A 24469-nucleotide genomic window follows, 5' to 3' on the forward strand; every position below is an offset into this window, starting at 1 on the left:
GGTAATTATATTGAGTTTTATTCAATTGATTATTTATACCTTACCTTATCCTACAAATTTTGCTTTGTTTTACAGTACAAATACATATGATATAATGAGCAATGCAATGTTTTTGTTTTTTTTTTTTTTTTGGTTTTTCTCCGGTACCAGGAACCGAACTCACGACCTTGCGCTTGCCAGGCAGGCGCTTTGCCGCTGAGCTAAATCCCCAGCCCGAGCAATGCAATGTATAAACAAACTTAGGAACAGGATCAGGATAAACACAAATAAGTTCAAGTCAGGAGGGAAAAAGAATCAGGTGCACAGGTGCAGAGTCCCTTACGTTGCTGCTTGTCTCTGAGCTTTGTGGCATCAAACACAAAAGGGCAGTGTGGTCACCACAGTAGTTGCTACTGTCGGAGAAGGAAGACATCCAGATCCTCAAGAAAAGCAAAGTTTCTTTTAGTTCCTTTCAGTTGAATTTCCCACACAGACTTTATTATAGGCAACACCAAGTGGTACAGTGAGCAGGGTGTTTAGCGTCTCCATAGCAGATGAAACGCTGGGTTCTTACAGTTCTCTCAGAGTCCTCATTGGAAGTTCAAGACATAGCATCAAAATGCACCTCAGGGAAAGTAATAAAGAGGCCTAAGTACTTACACTTCAGCCTTCTACTGGTTGGATCTGATGTAGCGCTAGAACCCCACACACACTGTGGAATTGGTGGTCTACATGTTTGTCACACAGTCTTCCTGTTACTCCTTTCAGCTAGAGAGTGTGTGTGTGTGTGTACATGTGTGAATAAGTATGTACACCTATGATAGTACATATAAGTATGTACCAGAATGTATGAAGAGAAGGTTGGAGACGACACTGTTGCCCACTGCTGTGCACTGGCTCACTGAGCCTTTAGGAATCGACCTGGTGAAGCTGACATCGGTAGAAATTAAGGCCTCTATTTGAAACACTCACAGAGGAGAGTTCTATTTTTGTAAATAGGATAATGGGGTGGAAAACTGTGCTAATATCTGTCTTTATTTAACCACTCCAAGGGACAAGGCTTAACTGTTAAAACCATGATGCCATAGTGCCATCTCTATGTGGGGATTTAAAAGCATGCAGAAGTCAAGGCCAGACCGTCACGTCCCATACTGCTGTCTCCAGCTGGAGGAGAGTGGGTCAGGAAGAGCAGGTGGACAGTGGCAGGGAGGTGAGGAGGGAGAGGCCACTAAGGTGGACAGAGGCCACAGAGAAGGTTTTGGGGAATGCCACATGAGACCATGCCTGTGTCCTGTCAGAGCTCTGGTTTATTCTAAATAGCTTTTCATGGTCTTCTGTCCTTGTGGAGATTTTGGCACTGACCAGTGCCGGTGCAGTGTGGACCACTGCACTTCGTGGGCTGTTCCAGAGAAGGGGTGCGGGCAGGAGGTACAGGGAGCAGCGTCTATGGAGAGCCTGCTGCTCCTGCTGCTGTTCTCCTGGTGACCTCCTTTGAGAGACTCTCAGGTGGCTAGAAGTGTGGCTTTGCCATCAGAAAGCTGGCTCTAGGGTTCTCGGCTCTAAGCCTTAGTTTCCTCATCCAAAAAAGGGGCGGAATTGGCAGTGTTGTACCCCAGACTCGTCAGCATCACTAAAGGCAAATTCGGGGCTGGGGATTTAGCTCAGTGGCAAAGCGCCTGCCTGGCAAGCGCAAGGTCATGAGTTCGGTTCCCGGTACCAGAGAAAAACCAAAAAGAAAAAAAAAAAAAAAAAGACAAATTATCCTAATGATGGCCATCAGGTGTGAAGTAGATCTCATGCTCCCCATTTTACAGGTGGTAAACTGAAGCATAGGAAGGTGAATTAATTCACTCAGCGTCTTTCATCTTGTGTTAAAGCAGAGATTCATACTAGGCTGTGTAGTACCCACGCCTGTCGATCTCTGTTCCCTGCCACCTCTGTTTATAGGTAATGCTCTTGGACTGTGTGACTGGGACCTGTGGGCTGTGACCAAAGCACTGTTTGGGCCCACTGTGCTGGTGGGTGACTTTCTGTGCTCTGTGGTCCCATTTGCTGAGCGCAGGCAAAGTGATCTTTCTCACCTGTGTCTGCCCTGCCTGCCTTGAAAACATCCCTGTCGGTTAGGTGGTTCCAGTAGATGATCACGGAGGAACTTAGCAGCACTGTCCGTGTGCCTGTGACAGTTGCAACAGTTTTCCTTTCATGTATCTCTGCAAGTCCAGGTTTTTGTTTTTGGACCTTGTTAAATCTAGTATAATAGGCTTGAGCTCACTTGATGTATAATGGAAATAGCCTGGTGTGGTATAAGCTTCTGCCTGGGGTCACCACCTGCTCCCACAAAGCTGAGTAGCCAGTAATTTCTTACAGATCTTTTCATAGTAATAGAATAATGGAAGGCAGATGGTGCGCCAGGAGGACTGCTTTTCTTCGAGGCTTTGAGGGCCTGTCGTGGGGCAAAGTGTGTCCCCCTCCCCCAGTTCACATATTGAAATCCCGACTCCCCTGACTTCCCACTGTGACCTTATTTGGAAACAGGGTGGTTGCAGATGCAGCTGAGATGAGGTCACACTACAGTAGGGTGGGCCCCTGATCTGAATGACTGGTGTCCTCATAAAAAGGGGAAATTTGGACACAGACACACCCACAGGGCTGATGGCAGCAGAACGTGAAGGCAGAGATCGCGGCAGTAGATCTGCAAGCCAAGGGGCACTGAAGATTGCCCACAGCCACCTGAAACTGGGAAAGCACCCAGAGCAGATTCTGCCTCCCAGCCTCCAAAGGAACCAGCCTGCTGTCGCATCAGTCGTGGACTACTGAACTGCAGATCTGAGAGACAGTAAACTCTGTTGTTCAAGCTGCCTCCTATGTGGTTCTGTCACCACAACCCTGGTAAATGGATACCAGGCCCATGGAGAAACAGTGACTTACAGAACCCAGGGAGACATGAACGCCCTGACACATGCAGGTTAAAGTTTCCACTGAGCCAGGAAGTTAGGTGTAGGGCTGAGGCTTCCTGAAGTAGAAAGAAGAAAAGTAGCTGAGACGCCAGACCAGTTTTTGAAGAATGAGGTGTTTGTTGTATGAAGAACATTGCTCCAAGGTGACCTTTTACTTCATTCTTTTTTTGGGATAAACAGTTTTGTCCATTAGGGTTAGAAATACATTTTCTTCAAGACACTAAAATGACAGTTTTTGGGGTTGGTCACCTATAAGTTTACGTGTCACTATGTGGAAGAGCTGTGCAAGAGCTTTCCGTAGTGATGCTAGTGCTCTGGACCCATTAGCCGTGTGTGACTGTTCAGCACTTGAAACGTGGCCAGGGAGCCAAGGAACTAATGTTTTATTTTATCACATTTTAATTAATGTAACTGCAGATAACCATGTGTGGCTCGTGGCCACTGTGCTGGCTGCTGTGGATCTAGAACACAAGAGCAGCAGTGGGAGGGACCAGAAGAGTTATGGTCAGGGTGCCCGGACTGTGAGTACCGCTCACAAGGAGGCTGGGGCTGACGGTCACCCTGGGATCCTCGGCATCCCATGTGTGATATTGTCCTGTGCTGCAGGGGGTCTGGGGGGAGTAACAGGAAGTGTCGCAAGCTGGGCTTTCTGGATGCTGTACTACAGAGATGTTTGACATAGATTTTGTTTGCTGCTTCCTCTCCAAGCCCGAAGTACTTTGGACTGCCTAGTACTCCATAGAGGGTGTAAAGTAACAAACCAAGAAGTGAGGAAACCATATGTAGGCGTTGTAGACTGGGAAGCTTCTTTTAGGGTTTTGTGTGTCACCTGCAAAGTACCCTGAGGGCCTCTGTTCCCAGCCTTAGGGAGGTGGGGATGTCGACATTCAGACCCCTTCTGGAGATAGAAAGGGTTCCCTGGAGTCTGTGATACAAGGTTTGCTGCTTGCAGACACCTGATAAAAGCTCAGAGAGCAGCCACTGCGGTTCTCATGGCCGCCATCCCCCACTGCCTGTGGACGGCCTGCTGCCTGGAGCACGTAACCAGAGGGTACTGTGTGGAGAGTGCGTGTGGGATAGTTCAGGACCGAAAGTGGACCCCCAGCCAGGCATCATCAGATGCAGTGTCACAGACAAAAAGAATGAGGCCTGTGACTGTTCTGGCTGGTCCTGGACAAATGAGTGTTGTCATTGTGTCACCACTGGCTTTGGCTCAGTGCCCAGTATAATTTTAAAATTGCTTCTTTTTCTAACTCTACTTAGTTATCATTATGATTTCAGAGAGAAGCAAATAGCTTGTCAATTTTTATAATTTCTCTGAACCCCTAGACAAATGAGGGTGTCTTACAGAGGTGCTGTGTGTCAGAAAGGCGCCTGTCTGTCCCCGGGCCTCCTCCTGCTGTCACAATGAACTCAGCAGACGGGGTGGTGTGGGAGGGGCACTGTGAGGTGTGATGTGCAGCCAAGATTCCTGGGTGTCTGAGGACAGAGTTGTAGTTTAAGAGGCGAGGAAGGACGAGGTTGTGGGAAACCTGTAGTCACTTTCAGCGGATTTGGTAGCTTGTACCAGGGGTGTGACATCACGTTCAGGGATTTGGGAGACATTAATAAGTAATAACAGCTGATAATAGCTCATACTCATCTGGCCAGTACTGACAATGTGCCATGCACAGTTCCAAGCTTAATACTTTGCATGTATGAGCCCACTTAACCCAAAGCTCTTTTCTCGAAGAACTTATCTTGTTGCAGACAAGATTAAACAAAGCAGCAGAGAACATGCAGTGGTTCCAGCTAATACATAGTGAGCACTGTTTGAGAGGCACAAAGAGAAAGTCTGGAGGTCCCAAACGACCAAGGATGCTCTGTATGGTCTTTGAAGGATGGCTTTGATTTGGATAGGTGGCCACGGAGCTACAGTTGGGATATGGAAGGCACAGTTGGAGGACAGTAGGTGTCCAACCTGGCATGACTGGAACAAGTTACAGGTCACAGGTTTTTTCGCTTGAATGTGGTTATTTGACTCTAGTAGCCACCAGCAGATGGGGAGTTCAGAGGGACTACAGAGAAATAATGAATAGTTTGCAGATGCAGTTTGCAGCTCCCAGCACTATCTGCTGCACTCTCCCAGCTCAAGCTTTGCTTAAATAACCTCTGTCACCTATTTACATGAGGTCACCATCTCCTCTCAGTGTTTAAAGAGTCATGTAGTGGGTAGGACTGTAGTGGGTAGGACTGACCTCTCCATTCAGTAAACATTTATTGAGTCTCCAGGACTCTGCCTGCAGTGATCATGCAGAGGAACAGGTGGGTTCCAGACATCAAGGGGATAAAGAATCAGAACCAGTAGGCCTCAGCCCCTGCATGGAAGCTGGGGGTGAGGAGGACCAGGATGAATGGTACCCCAAGGAATCTAGCTTGGACCCCTGAGAAAAAGTGAAAACAGGGAAAACAAAACAAAAAATTGACTTGGACAATTTAGGTTTGAGCCAGGACATCCCTGTGGAGACACAAAGCAGAAAATAAGGAGATCCTACCTTCCAGGACACAAGGTCCCTAGTTCCAGTGTGGACTCTTGGCTTCGGCTTTCCTTCCCCTACTTCTCAAGTGATTCCCTGTAGTCACTTTCAGTGGGGGAGGGTAGAGTATCTTTTTCAGTCTCCCTGCCTTTATCCTTATACTTGAAGGCTAAATCCAGAACTCCCTGTTCTTGCTAAGTAGTTCAAAGACTCTGAGGGATTCTTGGAACCGACGCACCCTGGTGGGACTTTTCAGAGCACTCCTGGGGTTGGAAGAGGAATTTCAGGGTAGCCACAGAATAATGTAAGCTATAACCAGCCCGAGTGATCTTGTGGCTGGGCCCTGGAGACAGGGCTGACATCTTTGAAGTTTGGTGGATGTCTGTTGACCCATGGGCTCCACTGGGGTGAACTTCATCTACCTTTGGTTCCCAGCTAATTGCAGTGAACAATATACCAGCTCATCTTCTGTAAAGGGAGGGTGAGGCACCAGTTCTGCTGCTTTAGTTAGGCCAGTCAGTTCCCTGCCTTGAAGCTCTTACCTATTCATCTGCAAAATGAAGGGATCTGGTGAGATACTTTTTAATGGGACTTGCAACACTAGCATTTTTTGTCAGCCAGTGGTTCTTTGTCCGAGGCATGATCTTTTATCCAGAGGAACCATTCTGCAGTTGCTGGTGGCTCATCCTCTTGGCAAGAAGCAGCATGGCGGGGCTGGGGATTTAGCTCAGTGGCACAGCGCCTGCCTGGTATGCGCAACGTCGGGAGTTTGATTCCCAGTACCGGAAAAAAAAACAAAAACAAACAAACAAAAAAAAAAGAAGCAGCATAGTGAGGTGCACAGAACGAGGCCTCAGAGGCCTCAGAGGCCTCAGAGGCAAAATCTGGTTTAAATCTCGGCTTTGTCCATCTGTCCATCGTGTGGCTTCAGCAAGACCCCTATAGTTAGCTACCCCTTACCATTCTCAAGTTACCTCGCCTGTGCAATGGGTGCTGATACAAAGTTCATGTTCGCTGAGGGGCCATGTCTCAGACATCTACAGCAGTTCCCCTTATCTCAGGGAATCTGCCAAAACCGCAGACAGTTCCCACCCTGTGTATAACTGTTCTTTCCTCTATATAAGACGTGTGAGGAGGTTTAGATTATAAACTGGGCACCGTGGGAGAGTAATACAACAGTCATAAAATAAAACAGTGTCTTCCAGTGTGACATGAAGTCATACTTCACGTGCTTTGAGATGGAGCAAGGCAAATGACACAAGTATGGGTAAGCAGCATTAGAATGCTGTGTAGGGTTGCTGCAGTGCCATCACCGTCCAATAACTGAGACAGCCACCAGGTGACAGATGGACAGGTTGTGCATGCAGTGTGGATACGCTGGGCAGAGGGACAGCAGGATGCCTCGGGATTTCATCATGCTCCTCAAAATGGTGTGCAGTTTAAACCTGTGAATTGTTTATTTATGGGATTTTTTCATTTAATATTTTCAGATCTTGATAGACTGCAGGTAACTGAAACTGTAGAAGAGTGGATAAAGGAGGGCCACTATGTTTTTCTGCCTTTTTAAAAAATAGCTTTCTTGAGGTCTGATTCATATATCATAAAGTTTATCCTTTTGACAGATATAGTTCACCAGCTTTTAGTCGATTCACTTATGTATCAGTCACCGTTTTCTAATTCCAGAACATTTTTGGCACTCCCAAAAGAAGTCTCATCCCATTTTTTTCCTACTAGTCCCTGGCAGCCCGTGCTCTACTTCCCATCTCTGTGGATTTGCCGTCTTGGGCCTTTCAAATAGATAGAATCATATCACACACGGCCCTTTTGGTCTGGCTTCATTTGCTTAGCATAATGTTTTTAAGTTTCATCCATGAAACAACATGTATCAGCACTCCATTGCTTTTTATTGCCAAATAATATTTTGTTGGTGGCTGTATCACATTCAGTTTATCTATTAATCTCTTGGTACACACTTGAGGTGGCCCTGTTTTTTGGCTGTCATGAATAATGCTGTGAACATTGGTGTGCAAGTCTTTGTATGTTTTCAATATTCTTAGGGTCTCATTGTGTTTGATTTGCATTTTGCTAATGACTGGTGATGATCATGTGTTTATTGGCAGATGTGTGTCTTTAGAGAAATGTATATTCACATTCTTTCATTGTTTAAAACTTTGGCTGTATGACTCTTTGTTGTTGAGTAGTAAGAGTTCTTTATATACTCTATTCTATATACTGTACCTGGCTTTTAAAATAGGTGTGCCATGTTTGTTCCTCATCCTAGGTTTCTTACAGAAATCTTTAGTCTTTAGGTGAGCTATAGAACTAGTTTCCCAGGTATCTTATCCCCAGTATGCTGAACCTTAATCAGATATCTTGCTCAGAGCTCTTCGTTAGCACAAGCCCTGAGCTGTTCTGTTCTGGGAGCCCAAATCTGGAGTAGGAGCAGCAGGGAAATGCTAGGGTCTGGAGATACCCTCTGGCCGAATGCATGCGGAGGGCAGAGTTGGGGTGGGCAAGGACAATTACTGTGTCTCAGGAGAAGTTAGGAGTAATTGTACAGCTTTTTATTTTGAGACAGGGTTCTTCTATATAGCCTGGACTGGCCTTGAGTTCATTATCCTCCTGCCTCAGCCTACTGCATAGCTCAGATTGCAGGTATTCGTTCACCACCATGCTTATCTTGTACAACTTGTTTGCTGCAGCAACATAAGAGGGTCCTCTGTCCAGTGCTATGGGCATTTAGATGTTGGGGCTGGGGACCACAAAGAGGTACCTCGGGGAATGTTAGCTTTTCCCACAGTGCCACTGCCAGATTGAGTAATGTATTTTCCAAGAGTCATCTGGCACTTGTAAGTCATATCAAATGATGCCCCAAGGAAATCATGTGTCTTTTTTAAAGAGAAGGGAGCTTTATGTGAAAACCTTGAAGCTCCTTAGGGTGCTTGGACCTTATTCTGCAAATTGTCCCCGCAGCATGTTCTCTACGTTGGTGCCCATTTGGTATTGTGCCCACTGCATTCTTTCTCTTTCCTGCCATCCCCCATATGTACAGCCCTCCCCTTTCTGCTAGTTCAATTTTTTTTTTTTTTTTTTTTGAGATAGGGTCTCACTATGTAGTTTAGGCTGTTCTTGAATTGACTTTGTGGCCCAGGCTGTCCTCAGACTTGCTGTGATCCTTCTGATCAGCCTCCTGAGTGCTGGGATTACAGGCCTGTGCCACCATTCCTGGCTTCTGCTAGTTTAGATCCAGCCATGGCTCAAAGCCCTGTTGGGTCTCTTACCCCTCCCTGAAACCTCTCTGGATCATTATGGTTAGGGCCTTTCATGCTCACCAGGGAAGAGGTGCCAATACGGAAGCAGAGGCTTTGGCACCTCTACCTGACCCACCCCCCAGAGAGCCATCTGTGCCAGCGTGTGAGACTGCTGAGCCATAGGTCTCCCCCAAAGACTTGGCCTTTCCTTAGACAAGGACTTGATGCGTTGTGGACAGACATCAATGATCCCTCCTCTGCAGTCAGTCAAGATAACTGAAATCTCTGCAGTGCCCAGGGTATGTGTATTAGTGGCCAGCACTGTTGCATTTGAGTGGTGTTTGCTTATTTTAAAAAGGGTAGAAGATACCTGGAGGTACGCATGGCCTTTCCAGGAGCAGCTGTCTCCAGTGGAGCCATCTCCAGTGCGTGTGGCCTTTCTCAATATTCTGCTCGCCCTCTACCTTGAAACCAGACTTTCTAACTCACATTCCATTGTTTACAAATTATAACCATATTATGTTTGAACAAGGGAATTGTAACTTTCAAAAAAGTTATAATTTACATTATAATTTTTTTAAAAAAGCTTTGAGTCAGACTGACACACATTTGGGTCCTGGTGCTTTTGCGACTTTCTGCCCTTGGGAAGCTCAGCCTGGTCATCTTTGGCCTCTGTGTTGTCTACAGGGACGGTGATAGTGGCCACCTTACCAAGTTGCTGTGAGGATTAGATGGGAGACTAAGATGAAGCCCATGTTCTTATCTTTGTTTCCTCCAACTTTTTAAAAATCACACCAGGGTCTGGGCTGTTAGCTGTGATTTTTAAAAGGCTGAGCACATTGCAGACACCAAGAAAATAATGATGATGATCATAATGGGTATTTATTGAGTGGCAACTAAAAGAATGAATGCACACAAGAGTAATTACCTATGGAAATTCAGAGCTGTAGTGAACTGCTAAATATTCATGGCACTGGAGAAAAAACTGAAGGCAGGACAGGCTAGAGCGGGAGATGGGCTGGGCCACGTGGTCAGCCGCGCAGTGGGACACGTTCAGGATCATGCACTACCTGCTTTTTCCTCTACCTTCCCATGTAAAAAGGTGCTTGAGGGTTCTTCATTAAATAGGTAGCAGTTTGCCTTTGGAATATGATTTCTTTAAAAAGCAAAACAATGCCAGGTCTGCCAATACAGTTTGTCCTGAGGACAAAGGGTGAAGGACAAGTGGGACATTGCAGCAGAATAGGCGATGCAGGGCTCTGGCAGGCTGAGGGGCCGTGGGGCAGCCCGGGGGCTGTGATGAGCAGCGTTTCCCAGGGTGGGCATGCAGAGGAAGCACGCTTCGGAAGGAGCCCCAAGGAGAGCCCAAGTCCTGGGCCTTGCTGTCTTTTGCCGCAGAAGTCTAACTTGCTGTACCAGCCCAGCAGCACCCCGGCCTCAAAAAGCCTGCTTGTCTAGCTTTGGAATTTGTACTTCTGCCTAGGAATTTAGTTCAGTGCCGGGACACAAAGCCCAGGCAGTTGTTTACTGCCAGCTTGGAGGGGACTCATGCCCAGTACTGAATCACCAGTTGCATTGCGGGTGGACTCAGCCTCTTCCCTGGGCTTTGGGCCATGTGTGCAGTCTCACCCCTCACCCTGGTATATATCGGGTCTGAAGAAGCACCAGGCCCTCTGGGATTGTCCTGTGCTGTCTGATGGCTACAGCCCTCGCCCCCTCCAGCTCTGTCCCTGCCAGATTCTGGGAGCACAGTATGGGTGACAGTAAGTAACTCTCCCAGCGCCTGATCAGTGCCCAAGACAGCTTTGCCCTGGTGAGGGGACAGTGGAGAGGGTGCCAATTTGTGCCCTGCTGCAGCTGCACCCGGCACAGAGCGCCTCTTCATCTGGCAGCGCTGTGCACGCCGTGCCAGCCGTGTCTGCCATGCCAGGTGCTGGCTTGCTCCCCGACGAGGGAGGCTAAGCTTGCTGCTGGCACTGAGCGCCTCACAGCTTCTCTCGCTTATTTACCTCAAACCAAACCAAGCCTGACTCTTGCTCCACGTTTGGACTGTGCTATTTTACAGAGCAACAGACAGCAGCCATTTCTTTAGAATCACCTTCTGTGGGCTGTGATCGAGACTGCCGTGTGACATGATGCCAAGGACTTTGGGAGGCACTTTGGAGAACAGGAGGCAGCTCCTCACAAAGTTAGCTGTGGGGTCTCTGTGACCCTGCAGCCCCAGCCTTAGGTTTGTATCAAGGAGGACTGGATGCATTTGTCCACACAGACTTACACGCGAATTTGTAACGGCAGCATTGTGCATGGTAGCCAGGAAGTAGAATCAACACAAACACCTGTCCCTTTCAGGGAGTGGATAAGTAAAGTGTGCTATTCCTATTCAACAGAATATTATGTCATTCATAAAATGAATTAAATCCTGACATGGGGTGGAGCATGGAGAAAAGTTGAAAATGTGATGCCAAGTGAACGAAGGCAGACCCTGAAGTGCACGTGTGCGTGACACCACTCACCTGAACTATCTAGAGTGGGCAAATGCAAGGAGACAGGAAGTAGGTCAGCAGTTGCCAGGGGCTCTGACAAGGGCAGAGGGAAGTGACTGCTAATGTGTATGGGATTTCTGTTTAGAGTGATAGAAATGTTTTGGAATTAGGCAGTGATGATGGCCATATAGCTTTATTCAAAACCACTGCAATGAGCTGGGAATGTGGCTCAGTGGGAAAGCATCTGTTTAGCATGCACAAGGCTCTGGGTTCAATCCCTAGCACCACCGCCCAAAAAATAACCCGCTGGAACGCACATTTTAAGAGGGTGAACGTTTTGCTGCACTTGGTGGGATACATCTATAAGATACAAGTCAGAGTCCCTGGGTTCAATCCCCATTACCACCAAAAAAATAAAAAATAAATTGAACTTTATGTTACACGAGTTATATGTGTAGAAAGCTGCTATTTTGAACTGGTTGTGGCACACCTGTAATCCCAGCACTTTGGGAGGCTGAAGCAGGAGGATCACAAGTTCAAGCCCAGCCTGGGAAATTTATTTATTTATTTATTTATTTATTTATTTTGGTTTTTCTCCGGTACCGGGAACTGAACTCACGACCTTGCGCTTGCCAGGCAGGCGCTTTTGCCGCTGAGCTAAATCCCCAGCCCCAGCCTGGGAAATTTATTGACTTAGAAGACCCTGTCTCAAAAAAATGAAAGGGACTGAGGATGTTGCTTATGAAAAGGCCCTGTGTTCATGTCCCAGTAGTGAAAAAAAGAAAAAATTTGCCATTTTAAAAAAACCTCCCAGAACATGCCATTGCAGCCATGTCTGCCATCCTATCCAGGTCCTTTGTGGACATACAGGCAGGACCCAGCGCCAAGAGGGGTGAAAGTCCATCCGGCAGAAGGCAGCCCTACCGCATCCTTGCCCCGGTCTAGAGAGAGACCCCAGGGGCAGTGTGAGAGGGCAGTACTTTGGGGGTGCCGAGTGTCTTTGCTCAGAGTACAGGCTCTGTGGAATCCTTGTGCCAGCCTTGCCTCTGGGTGGGGTCCAGCAGGAGCCTGTTGGAGTTCAGTGGTTGATGAGTAAATGCACATCTTCACATCTTAGAAACAGCTGGGAGTGGTGGCACACGCCTGTAACCCCAGTACGTGGTAGGCTGAGGCAGGAGGATCACTGTGAGTTTGAGGTCAGCCTGGGCTACATAGTGAGTTCAAAGCCCCTGGACTACCTGGTGAGACACTGTCTCAAAAAATGAAAAAAAAAAAAAAAAAAAAAAAAAAGCCACCTGGACATCATTTTAGCCTACTGAAAAGCACACACATGGAAACAGTACAAAGATTCTCACCTGTCCCCTCTTCTAGGTCACTTGGTGTCATTTTCCCTGGTTGCTTCCTCAGGCCTGTGTGCCGTCATGCACTTTGCCTCATTTTACTGCCACGTGTATGCACACATATGACGTCTTTCCTGAATGATTTGAGTGTGTTTAGATGTGACCCTTTTGTTTTTGCAGCATCCAGTGCAGTAGCCTAACTTGTCACAAGTAGCTGTTTAAATTAAAATTCAGTTCCTTGGCACACTGGCCACATTGTTAAGGGCTTGGAAGCCACATGCAGGCTGTATTGGGCAGCAGGCCATGGGATATTTTCAGGGTCACACAGAGTTCTGCTGGAGCACACTTTTCTCCTGGGTACTTCAACGTGTTTCTTTTTGGTTCTTTTGAGATAGGGTCTTGCTATGTAGTCCAACTTGCGTCAATCTTCTTGCCTCAGCCTCCCAGGTGCTGGGATTACCGTGGTGCACCACCTCTGACTCTAGTGTTGAGAAGAGAGTTCTCAGACACTGTGTAGTTGTTACCTTCAGAGCAGTGAATTCGGAGGCAGTGTTTATATTGCCTCCACAGTGTGCATTCGCTTTGACAGGTGACCGGTGCTGCTGGCACTTCTTTTGGAAGGTGGAACCTAAGGTCTTGTTTGTGATCCCAAATCTGCTGGGTTTACACTTGGGGACTGTGTGGAATCTGAGCTGCTGGGTCCTGACTTGAGGGTATTCCTTTTCTATGGCCTTCTTTCCTTGAACTCAATTCTCTTCCTCTGTGAGTGCTAGAGCTCAGGTACCGGGTGACGTCTGCTTTCTGAGCGGGGCGCTGTGCTCTAAGTCAGCAGGAGAGGCTTCCTGTGAATGCAAGGAAAACTGCCCTCCCAGCAACAGCACTGCTGTGCTCCTTTCTCGTAACCCCACGCTTTAGCCACAGTGAGAGACCCATCCTAGTGCCTGCGTGTCCTCAGTCTTATGGCCAGTCAGTTCCCGCAGCCAGGAGCAGTGGGGGCCTGTGGGGCTTGGAAGGGGAGCTTCTTGCCCCAAACTGCTCCTGCGGGAGAGAGTAATGTGCAGAGCCTGCCTGCCTCTTGGTCACTGTCACCTGGGCATCAGTAGAGTTTATTACTTGCAGTGACAGAGTGAGGTGGACTCCTTGCGATTTTCTCCTATGGTTTGGGTAAAGAGCTGGGAAATTCGGTTCCCAGTACACACACAAAAAAAAAAAAAAAGAAAGAAAAGAGAACTTAGAAAAACAAGCACATGGCAAAGCAGCACCCGCTCTTAAACTAGCTGGCATTGGCACCCCTCATCCAGGTCACCCCTTCTGCTGACGTAGTACGATTTCACAGCACGAGTATGCCAAGCAGATTCCTGGGATGCTAACCTCACTCCTTGGAAGTTTCTTGCTCTTCACTCCTAATAAATCTTTGGCTGTGAAAGCTGGGAAATGAGACACCCACAGGTGCATTCTTTTCTGTACTTCCATTTGTCCCTTAGAATGGATTCTCAGACCTTCTCCCATCCTTTGTCTTGATTTAGCAGTTCTTAGAAGGAAAAACATTTAGCAAGGTAAGAGTCACTGAAGAACCCAGCGGGACTCCTGCATGAGCCAAGGCAGAAAGGGAAATGGATTCATGTAGAGAGTGGGAATGGAGCCGATAGCCTCATTTTCTGCCTAACTGACAAAGAATGAGAGGGCTTCGGCTGGTAGGTTCGGCAGCCAGGGGAGCAGCTCTCGTGGTGAGCAGCTGAGAGCCACGTGCAGTGCAAGACAGCAGCGAAATTCCCTTCTTCACCTCTTGAGAGCCCACAGGACTTTCAGCACTGGCTGGCTCTGTTCATTTGGAGGAGTAAGTTGAGTGTACTTGATGCTGGGAAAGCGCTAGTGAGCTCTCCTTGCACCCTGCCCCTGGAAGGCAAGCAGAAGTTTGGATGGTCTCCACTGATGCTTTTGGAGTAATGTGAGGCATCCTCATTGGATAAATTGCTCTGATTGACCCTAAGGTTCTACAAGCCTTGCTGTGTGTTTTCTCCAGGATTATGGACTCCCTCCCTCTTCTTCCCCCACCCTAGGGATCCAGTTTTTATGTTCTCTGATTGGGTCCTCTGAGCTTCAACTAAGGGCATTGTCATTGTCACTCCTAGGGCCAGCTGAGAGCTGATTTCACCTCCAGTCCCCCGAGTCAAGAACCAGAGCAGGCAGAGGGAAGCTTGGCCAGGAGCAGTGCCCTCTGGTTCTGCTGTCCTGGTTGCCTCAGGATGCCCCTTGGCACATGGACACGGGCATGTTCCAGTGCTTCCAGCGTCCAGTCAGGTGCCATTGTGCAGGGTAGTGGAGCCACCTCCCAGTAGCCTGCCCCTGGAACACCAGGGCACACTTCCCTGCCTTCTGTCTCTGCCTGTGGTGTGTGGGTGAGCCACGCTCCTCCCCAGCCAGGCTCTTCCCCGACTGAGGCCCAGGTCTTTAGCACATCCTCAGTGTACTGTCTCAGACTGAGCCTTGCCTTCCCGAAGGAAGGTACCCATTACCTCTCATGCACCTCCAAGATGGCTGCTGATCATTTTAGTGTCACATGCCAGGCCCTTGCCCGACCTTTGCCACATGAGTGCCTTTCCATTCAGAAGTCCACTAACCCCTGTCTCCAAACACCCCCTGTGATGCCAGTTTCCAGGGTAAAATCAGAAGTAGGTGCTAAAGATCAGTCCCCCTCTGGCTCCAGCCTCTTTCCAGACCCATTTGCCGGGTCCTTGCAGGAGCCCTCAGCTGCACGCTGTGGATGGGTCTGGTCCTCTGTTTTCCTATCTTGCTCCTGGCAAGTACCTGCCTTATAAATCTTACGCAAAGACAGGCTCAATCCCCTAACCCTGATGCTCCCCAGCCCCATTGTTTCAGCCCTCTTCCTCCCCTGGGGTGCTCTCTTGTATAAAGATACTGGTCCTGGGAGTGCGTCTTTCCCTAAACCCTGCAACATTGATTGGTGAGGGTCATGCTAACCTTCTGTGGTCTTACTTTCTCTCATCTCACCCCATCTCAGCACATCAGGCTTGGGAAAGCCCACATGTGTTTTCCAGTGTTGCTCATACACAGTAGGCAGGCACTCAGCAGGTATTTCTGGATGTTTGCCTTGGCCTCTGAGTCCTCGGCTTAGCAGATTTAAAAAATTGACCTCAGAAATTCAAGATTAGTAGATTCTAGAGGACTGATTCATACTAAGGTTATAAAAGGCTGATTGTTCGATCTGAATCACTTCAAGAGAAAGATATTCCTAGCATCCAGTGAGGCTAGATATGCACATGTATACACATTTCTTCCTTGCTCAGAAAGTTTTTTTTATGGAATCCCCATAAGGGACTGGAAGTTTGATTATTGAATACAGAATTTAAGCAGATCTATTAATGATGAAGATATTCTGTGCTCTGGGGAGATTTCTCTTTAAAGAATTTGAAAGAAGGGGCTGGGGATTTAGCTCAGCGGCAAAAGCGCCTGCCTGGCAAGCGCAAGGTCATGAGTTCGGTTCCCGGTACCGGAGAAAAACCAAAAAAAAAAAAAACAAAAACCAAAGAATTTGAAAGAGACACATGAAATCAAATACTGTCTTATTCCTTTAAGAGTGAGAAATCGTAGACTTTAATTTCTAATCTTTACTAAGATGGCTGTCAATTATTTTTGTAACATCTTCTTTTTTTGGGGTATGTTCCACTTACTGTAGTCCCAAGTTCATGGTTGTCATTAGTCACATTTCAGGTTGGCCGTTTTGGAATTGTAAATCACATGAAATCTTTAATCCTGTTTTTGACGTATCTTCTGTTGCGATCTGTAGAGCTCTGCTTATAAACTAGTATAATGCAGTGCCTTCTTCAGGGAATGGAAAACTCGATGCCTCCAGTCTAGTATTCTCAATCTAAAACCCCATAGAAGCTAGGAGTCCAAAATAGTATTTGTTTGGCCATTAATGAATCAGTGGTACCCTGGGTGTGTAAGCAATGTTATTTTTAAACCCATTGCTGACTTCAGTGATAAAAAGGGTACAGAATGTGCCCTGCCAGGCTTGAGAGCTACCACGAGTAACACATATGGTCGTCATGATGTCAGAACTTGAATATTTTTTACCAAAAGCACAACCATTGCATCACAGAGCTGAGGAATGTGACTGGAGCAAGGTGTGAAATGTCTGTTTCTCCCATAAAAACAGCAGCATGGGGCAGAAGCTGATTTTCCAGTGAGAGCACTCGGCCTGTGTTCAGCAGTGCCAAACTCCTGTGCTCGTTTGAAGGGCATCTTCCCATTTCAGTCACCAGGAAGTGATTTATCTCAAAATTTCCAAACCAAACTAGGGACATTTGTGACTGATGATTCTGTGCCTCCCACTTGTTCAGGAAAATTGGTAGGTGGTTATTAGTGTGTGCACACTTGAAGTCACTAATAGTTGTGAGATCAGAGCTGTTCTATTGGTTGACACATTGATCCCATAAAGCATTTGCACTTCACAGATATGACACTAAAATATGGACAAAGGGATGAACTATTTACAAAATTTAAAGTTGTCCTTAAAGAACATGCATTCTGGTTTTGATGAGTAAGCATGTGTGCATGACAGTATGATTACATTAAAGCTCATTAATTTGGACTCATTAGGGATGGCTGCATTAAGGAAAATTACAGCCCTGGTTAGGATGGGCTCAGTTATACCACAGCAACAAATAACTTCTACAACTTGGGCTTAAAGCAATAAAGGTCAGTTCCACAGTCATGCTATGTCTTGGGTCAGCCAGAACCTCTGCTCTGTGTGCCCCTCATTCAACTCCTAGCCCAAGGAGCACTCACACTGGATCAGGGCTGATCTCTGAAGCAAGGGAAAAAGGTCCAAGTTGGTGAACTGCACAGTGACTCTAAAGGCTTGTCCCACTTGCTTTCTATTGGCCAAGTCTGATCATGTTGCCAAGACTAAATAGGCTTGAGCTACTTCAGTTACAGAGGAGGTTTTAGAGGGGAGGGCTCAGTGGGGCATGGTGGCCCATCCCTATAACCCCAGCACTCAGGAGACTGGGCAGGAGGAGGAGGATTACAGCAAGTTCATGAACTACATATTGAGACCCTACATATTATCAACCCCCTAAGGAAAGCAACAAAATATCAGCAAAAATATCAAAGGGTGGGGCTGAAAACAGTGTACTAGATTACAAAAAATATTTGAATGTGGGTTTTGTTTGTTTTGTTCTGCTTTGGTGTTTTGAGACAGGGTCTCACTATGTAGCCCCGTCTGGCCTCAAACTCGCAGCGATCCTCCTGTCTCAGCTTCCCAAATGCTAGGATTACAGACATGCACCTCCATGCCTGGCTTAAATATGTATTTTCTTATCCTTTAAAGTTTTCTATTATTGTGTTTTTAGTAGACATATATGTTAGTAACACAAAACATATTATTTATAAAAAATTAAACATCATGTATATTAAGAATGACTTCTTTCAAGAAATTGAATTTGTATGATACATACAAATAAATCTATAGGGAACATATGTTGTACATAGTACCTTGGCCTCAGTTATGATTAAGGATAGTGCTTTTGATTGAAATGTCCCATGGAAAAGCAATGTACATGTTTTGAAGGTAAAGTAGATAAAATATAGACTCTGCCCCTGAGGCTCCTGTAGCTCTTGAGGTTCCCTAGCATCCTCTGCAGAATTTCTGGGTGACCCTGTGGTCCTCAAGAAGAAACACTGGAGGAGAGGGGTGAAGGAGTTCTTGTCCCTCTACATGGCTGTTCTGTTTGTGTCCACCAGTTCCTTCAGGCACTGTACACTGCAGGTCTCACGTGCACTGGGCGAGGTGCTCAGTGTTGTAAGCTCCACTCCAGTTGCAGCAGCATTGTGGCCATGTTCTGTGTTCAGTGGCATGGGGAGCTACTGGCCACCCTTGCTTCATTTTCACTAAACATTTATTTAGGGATCTCTCTGTGCCAGGCACTGTGCTTGGTTGTTTATAAATAGGGTACATATGATGCCAGGCCTGGTTAATCCCAGCATGCTGGGAGGTTGAGGCAGGAGGATTGCAAGTTGGAACCCAGCCTGGGCAACTTAGTGACTGAGATCTTGTCTTAAAGTTAAAAAAGAGCTGAGGATATAACTCAGTGTGAAGCCCTTGGGTTCAATTCCCAGAACAAAAAGAGTGAAAGAGAAAGAAAGAAAAAGCCAGATGTGGTAGCATGCACCTGTAATTCCAGCATTCAGGAGGCTGAGGCAGAAGACTTGCTCTGAGTTTGAGGCCAGCCTGGGCTACATAGTGAGTTCAAGGCCAGCCTGAACTGAATAATGAGAACTTTTCGCAAAACAAAAGAAAAAGTGTATGTGTGGGTTTGCTTATATAAATATGTAAAATTTCACACCCATTTAATTCGCACAGGGCCTCTAGGAAGTACTGTTACCTCTGGATGAGACGCTGAGGTGCAGATAAACTTGGTAACGTGCCAGCATCGTAGAAGCAGAGTGGCTTCTGACACAGTTGTTGGGAACTGGCACCTCCCAGCAGGCGCTGGTATTGTCAGAGCAGGCACCTCCACCCACGGTAGTGGGCTGAGCAGCTCAGCCCTGTGGAGCAGTTAGGTAACAGCAGCACCAGGGCAGGTGTGGTGACTGTGACTCATAGTATAAAAATGCCCACAGCAGATCTAAGAACCCACTTGGTTTGCACAGCTGAGAATGGACTGTTGGTTACACCACCAGGGGACCCTGTACTGGCTGATTTCCATATCTACAAATGCACCCACAAATAGCCATTTAAATATTATAAATAGTAGCACATTGTGTTTTCACTGATATTTTCTGAAGCAGGTGACAGTTTCCCTTTGTAAATCTGCATGTGCTCCAGCACCCATTGGGCTAGCCTTCTGTTTTCCCACTTTTCTCTTTCTTTTCCTCCCTTTCTCTCTCCAGCATCCCTGCTCCCTCCTTTTGCATTTTTCTGTCTTCCTTCTCTTTTTTTTGGTTTCTTTTTTGGTTTTTTTCCGGTACTAGGAATCAAATTCACGACCTTGCACTTGCCAGGCAGGCGCTGTGCCACTGAGCTAAATCCCCAGCGCCCCCCCCCCCTTTTTTTGGTTGTCTTCCTTCTCTGTCACAGCATGGAGGTGGCACTTCCTCTGCCTTCCCAGGGTGGCCCCTAGTTGAGTTTAGTCAGATGCCAGTTAGAGGCTGCTAAGGGGAATGACTGAGCTCTCCAGGGAAGGAGAGCTATAAGGCAGAGCTCTGTCAATAAGGTCATCATGTAAAGCAGGAGGGAGCAGAGGTGACCACACTTGTGGAGGAGGTGAAACGATCCCATATTGGGAGGGAACCCAGGTCAGAGGGTTCCGTGCAGTGCGAGACATTGGCGTCACTGGGCCCAGGTGACACTTTCCACAAAGTTCTCTGCAGCTCAGTGACAGCCTACTAGAGGATATTCAGAGACAGCATGACAAACATGAGGGCAAGAGAAACAAACTGGTGTGGTGCTGAGAGCGGGGCCTAGGTGCTGGTCCTGTGGACAAAGTTGAATCAGGAAGCAAGGGTGTACCTCTGACCCTGGGCTCCTGCTGTCACTAGTGAGAATGCAGTGGAGTTTCCTGTGCCTTCTGCCTTCCTTGGCAATGTTTCGAGGCCACACCACAGCCATGATGACAAGAAGTAGCCTTGCACTGAGTGGGTTCTGCACCCTGGCCAAAGGGGTGCGAAAATGAGGGAGCAGAACTGTGGGTACCATTGCAGCTTTCCAACCTGGAGGCCACAGTGCCAACTGTGAGGTCAGAAGGACAGCCTGCCATTTATTTGGACGTGTGACTTTGTGATTGTTGTAAATACTTCACGGTAGCTTTGGTGCAAGCATGTTTCCCAGTGAAATATACCCTGAATTGTATCCCAGAGTATGCAGTATTACTTTCGCAGAGCTACTGTAACAAAGTCCCAGCTGGCTTGGAATGACCAACTTACTTTCTCCACTCTGGAGTCTAGAAGTCTGAAGCCAAGGTTTGGGCAGGGTCAGCTCCCTCCTAAGCCTGGGCAGAGCCCTTCCTTGTTCTCCTGGCATCTGAGGCCCCTGGGCCTGTAGCTGCACCATTCCAGCGTCTCCCTCTGCATCCTGTGGGGGTCTCCCTTCATGTCTATCTCTTCTCCTGTTGAACTAGGGCCCACTTAGTGACCTCATCTCGCTCCACTTACATCTACAAAGATCTTATCCCAGATGAGGTCACATTTGCAGGTCCTGGGGGTTAGGAGTTCCCCTTAGCCTTCTGGGGGACACATAGTAAGAGAATGTATATAGAGTTAATAGAATAATAGAATAACAAAGAGTGACAGACTTGACGTACATTTCTGGTATAAAGGAATTCCCAGTGGCTGAGTAGTAAGAACACCAGAATGGGAAGGAGTAGACTGGGTTCCATCTCTGAATCTAAGTGTGCTGGGGGTATAATTCAGCGGCATAGCACCTACCTGGCAAGTTCAAGGTCCTAAGTTCGATTTCCGGTACCAAAAAGAAAAAAAAAAAAAAGTGTATGGGCATTACACAAAATATAAATGAATCTAAGTGTGTTGGACTTTTCTGGGCAGCTCAAAGAAACAACACAGTGGTGGGCTGGGCACAGAATGAACAAGGTCACCTAAGTAAAATGCATCATTGCACATCACCAATATGACACCAGACACCTAAGGGAGAAGAAGCCTACCAGAGTTTGAATCTCGATGTATACTTCATAAGGCATTTCTAAAGGGTAGAAAAAGTCATCTGAGGCTCACCTTGCATTGCCAGCCATGTCCCCAGCCTCCTCAGTACCACCTACAAGGCTGGTCTGTTTGCTTCCTGAGTGATCAGGAAGGACTGTGAGCTGCACTGGGCAGGGAAGTTCAGTGTGTCAAGGACAGGGAGAGGCTATGGGAGTGGGGAGTATGCTCTATAAAGGTCTCTGACTCTAGCACCTGAAAACTTGTACTGCTGCAACTTTAACCATCCTTATTTGGAACATTTCAGGGACAAAGTGAATAGCCTCCTGGATCTTTGGGTGGGTGGGTGGGAAGGTCTGTATTTAAATGGCATTCATCTAGGTTGAAGCCAGAAACGTAGGTTATTTTGTTTTGATACTTTGGAGATGTTAACCTTTTCATCCCATCCAGGGATGACTGAAAGCTGTCAAGGGCCTCGACAGCTTCATGGCCATCTTGCCTGCCTCCCCTTCTCATTAGTCCTGTTCAAGCTTAGCCCATCCTATGGATTTCCATTCTCTTCTCACAGCTTTCATTCCAGGTTTGACTGCAACGTCATCTTGAGATCCTTAGTTGGAAAGAAAATGCAAGGCTGAGGGCTGGAGATTTAGCTCAGTGGCACAACGCCTGCCTGGCAAGTGCGAGGTCGTGGGTTCGATTTCTGGTACTGGAAAAAAACAAAACAAACAAACAAACAAAAAAATGCAAGGCTGAAAAATATAATAATCTCTGTAGACTTTGGACATACAGAAAAAGGTGAGAATTAGAAGGCACCTAAGAAAAGGCCAGTCTGAGACTTGCTAACCGAAGTGGGACTCTTCCTACCCCTTACCCACCCCATTCCCAGCCACGGCTGAGCTGTCTTTTTATATCTTATGCAGATTACTTCAGAAGTGTTTGACATGCTGAGAATCAGAGCTGCAAACCTCGGTTCAGTGTTGTCAACTGTAGCCTTGACACCCAAAAGCTACAGTTGCTCCTCATATATGCAGAGACACCTTTCTGTAAGCATTGTCCAGTGAGAGACTCGTGCAGAACTTAATTTAACACAAGCACATTGCTTTTACTTGTTTCATGTGTAATATATGACTGAAATGTACTTGTAGGTTCTTCAAAGGAGGATACAAGGAAAACAAAACTGTCTTGCCTTCAAGGAAGGAAGAACATAGGGAGTTCTTTTTGGAATATCATGACTTTTTGTCCTGAGAAAGTTACACTTCATTAAAGTGCTTTTGGTTCCTTACACCTGGTTGCATTGTGTCTTTCCAACACTTGTTTGTGCCTCATAATATGACTACTTGGAGATAGGTCTCTAGGGAGGTAGTTATGGTAAATTGAGTGCACTAAAGTGGGCCCTCATCCAGTGTGACTGGTGTCCTTATTACAAAGGAAAGTTGGACACAGACACATAGGAAAGACCATAGGAAATACAGGGAGAAGATGGGCATCTATCTAGCAGCCAAGAAAGAAGGCATGACACAGATCCTTCCTTCACTGCCTTCAGAAGGAACCATCTCTGCCACCACCTGCATCTTGGGTGCCAGCCTCCAGCACTATGAAGCAACAGAGTCTTGTTGAAGGCACCCAGCGTGCAGAACCTTGTTACCCAGCTCTAGTAGGCTAATACATCTATGTGTAGAAACAGCTTTAAAAAAAATCATTAGTCAGTGCAACTCTTTTTTTTTAAAAAAGATGATCTGAGTTGTTTTTATACATTTTTTTTCTTCCACTGATTCCACCAACTTCCTGGAGAAAGTGGAAAAAGCAAGTATGTTTTACCAGTAGTCTTTTTTTACTTCCCCTACATCAGGTTGGGTTGGGAACTTTCAGATTGCTTGATCCAATGGGGATAATAATCAGGTATAGGCTACAATGTCCTCACCCATTGAAAGGAAAGGGTGACTCAGCCGTGGCATTTTATGGCTTAGTTCAAGGCAATGGGAGAGTCATGGGTGATGAGAGAGAGGCCTGGAGTTGTGGCCAAGGTTGACAGCTTTCAGAAAGAAAACCAGTAGGTGGATAGCTGCGTGGGGCATTTGCAAATGGTAGGAAGAAGATGTTTCCTGGTAGACAAACAGAGCTTCTGGTAGTATTTGCAGATTGAGGGCAGGGGACATGAAGAGCTTTGAAAGTTCTTAAGGGAATTCCATTTCTTGGAAAAGCAAGGGACATGAGGTAGTTTGTCTGGTTCTCTTCCCTTTCTCCCTCCTGACCCCTGTGGAAGTATGTGTGTTTTATCCCTAGCCAGGCCCGGCCACTCCTTTGTGTCATTCTCCTGGATCAGTCCCTTAATTGTGCTTATTATCGCTTTATCCTTGACTTTTCCCCATGACTCATACTGGCCTGCTCATGCTGTCTGACAGTCTGCGCCCCCAAGGATTACTTTATTTGCCATCTGCTCTACTTTCTACACTGTTTCTCCTGGGAAACAGCTTTCCTCACATGGATTCCATTTTCATCGAGGTGTTGATGGCAGCCCTCAGGTCAACATCTCCAGCCCTGACCTCTCCCCCATTCGCCTGACCTGGCTTCTTTCTTGGTACATACAGAACATTTCCTCTTTGTTGTTGCTAACATCTAAGGCGAGACCTATCCCAGGCAGGGCTCTCCTAGCTGGACTGTGCTCCACCTCCTCGTCTCTTTAGCATGTGAGCCTTTCATTGCTGCCTTTAGCCCTTTGGATGGTCTCATTCTCTCCTGCTGATCTTCGTTCAGCAACATTCTTGGCCATATTCCTGCATCTTTGTTTGGCATTATCCATGCACAACTTCAGGGCCACCTTGCCAGCCTCCCCTTCTCATTAGTCCTGTTCAGGCTTAGCCCATCCTATGGATTTCCATTCTCTTCTCACAGTTATTTTTCTTCATTCCAGAGTCAGCCCAGCAAAGAGCCACTAGATGCTGGTTGTCAAAGACCAGCAGCTCCTGACTCTGTAAGTTGAGTAAATTGTTTCTTTGCCTTAGAGTTTCAGTAGGTGTTAGTCACTTTTCTCATTGCTGAGACAAAATACTCAACACCCAAAGTTAAAGGGAGGAAGGGTTATTTAGCTCACAGTGTGTAGAGGTTTCAGTCCATAATCCACTGGCTCCAAGGCAGGGTAGCATGGCAGAGGGCATTGAAGAGGAGAAACAATTCATGGCAGGCAAAAGACAGCAAAGCAGCAAGGGATGACCACAGCTCTTTTTGTCCCTTATATCTTCTCCAGGCTACTTAGGGCATGTAGCA

The 24469-nt window shown here is 46.9% G+C and overlaps 1 protein-coding gene across 5 annotated transcripts in view; it reads left to right on the forward strand.

The window, feature by feature from the left end:
• The window catches only part of Hipk2 (homeodomain interacting protein kinase 2), a 188910-nt gene that overhangs the window by 24615 nt on the left and 139826 nt on the right, over positions 1-24469 (forward strand). For 2 of the 5 annotated variants that reach the window (XM_013504951.1, XM_013504952.1), the window contains exon 1: positions 2608-3079. The exons of 1 other annotated variant lie outside the window; for it this stretch is intronic. The gene's annotated coding sequence lies outside the window, so the exon portion shown is untranslated. Of the gene's footprint in view, positions 1-2607; positions 3080-24469 lie in introns of those variants that run through there. 2 more of the 5 variants (XM_005405432.2, XM_005405437.2) reach the window with 1 other exon arrangement.

Source organism: Chinchilla lanigera, unplaced genomic scaffold, assembly GCF_000276665.1.
Source record: "Chinchilla lanigera isolate Chin_1 unplaced genomic scaffold, ChiLan1.0 scaffold00093, whole genome shotgun sequence".
NCBI lineage: Eukaryota > Metazoa > Chordata > Mammalia > Rodentia > Chinchillidae > Chinchilla > Chinchilla lanigera.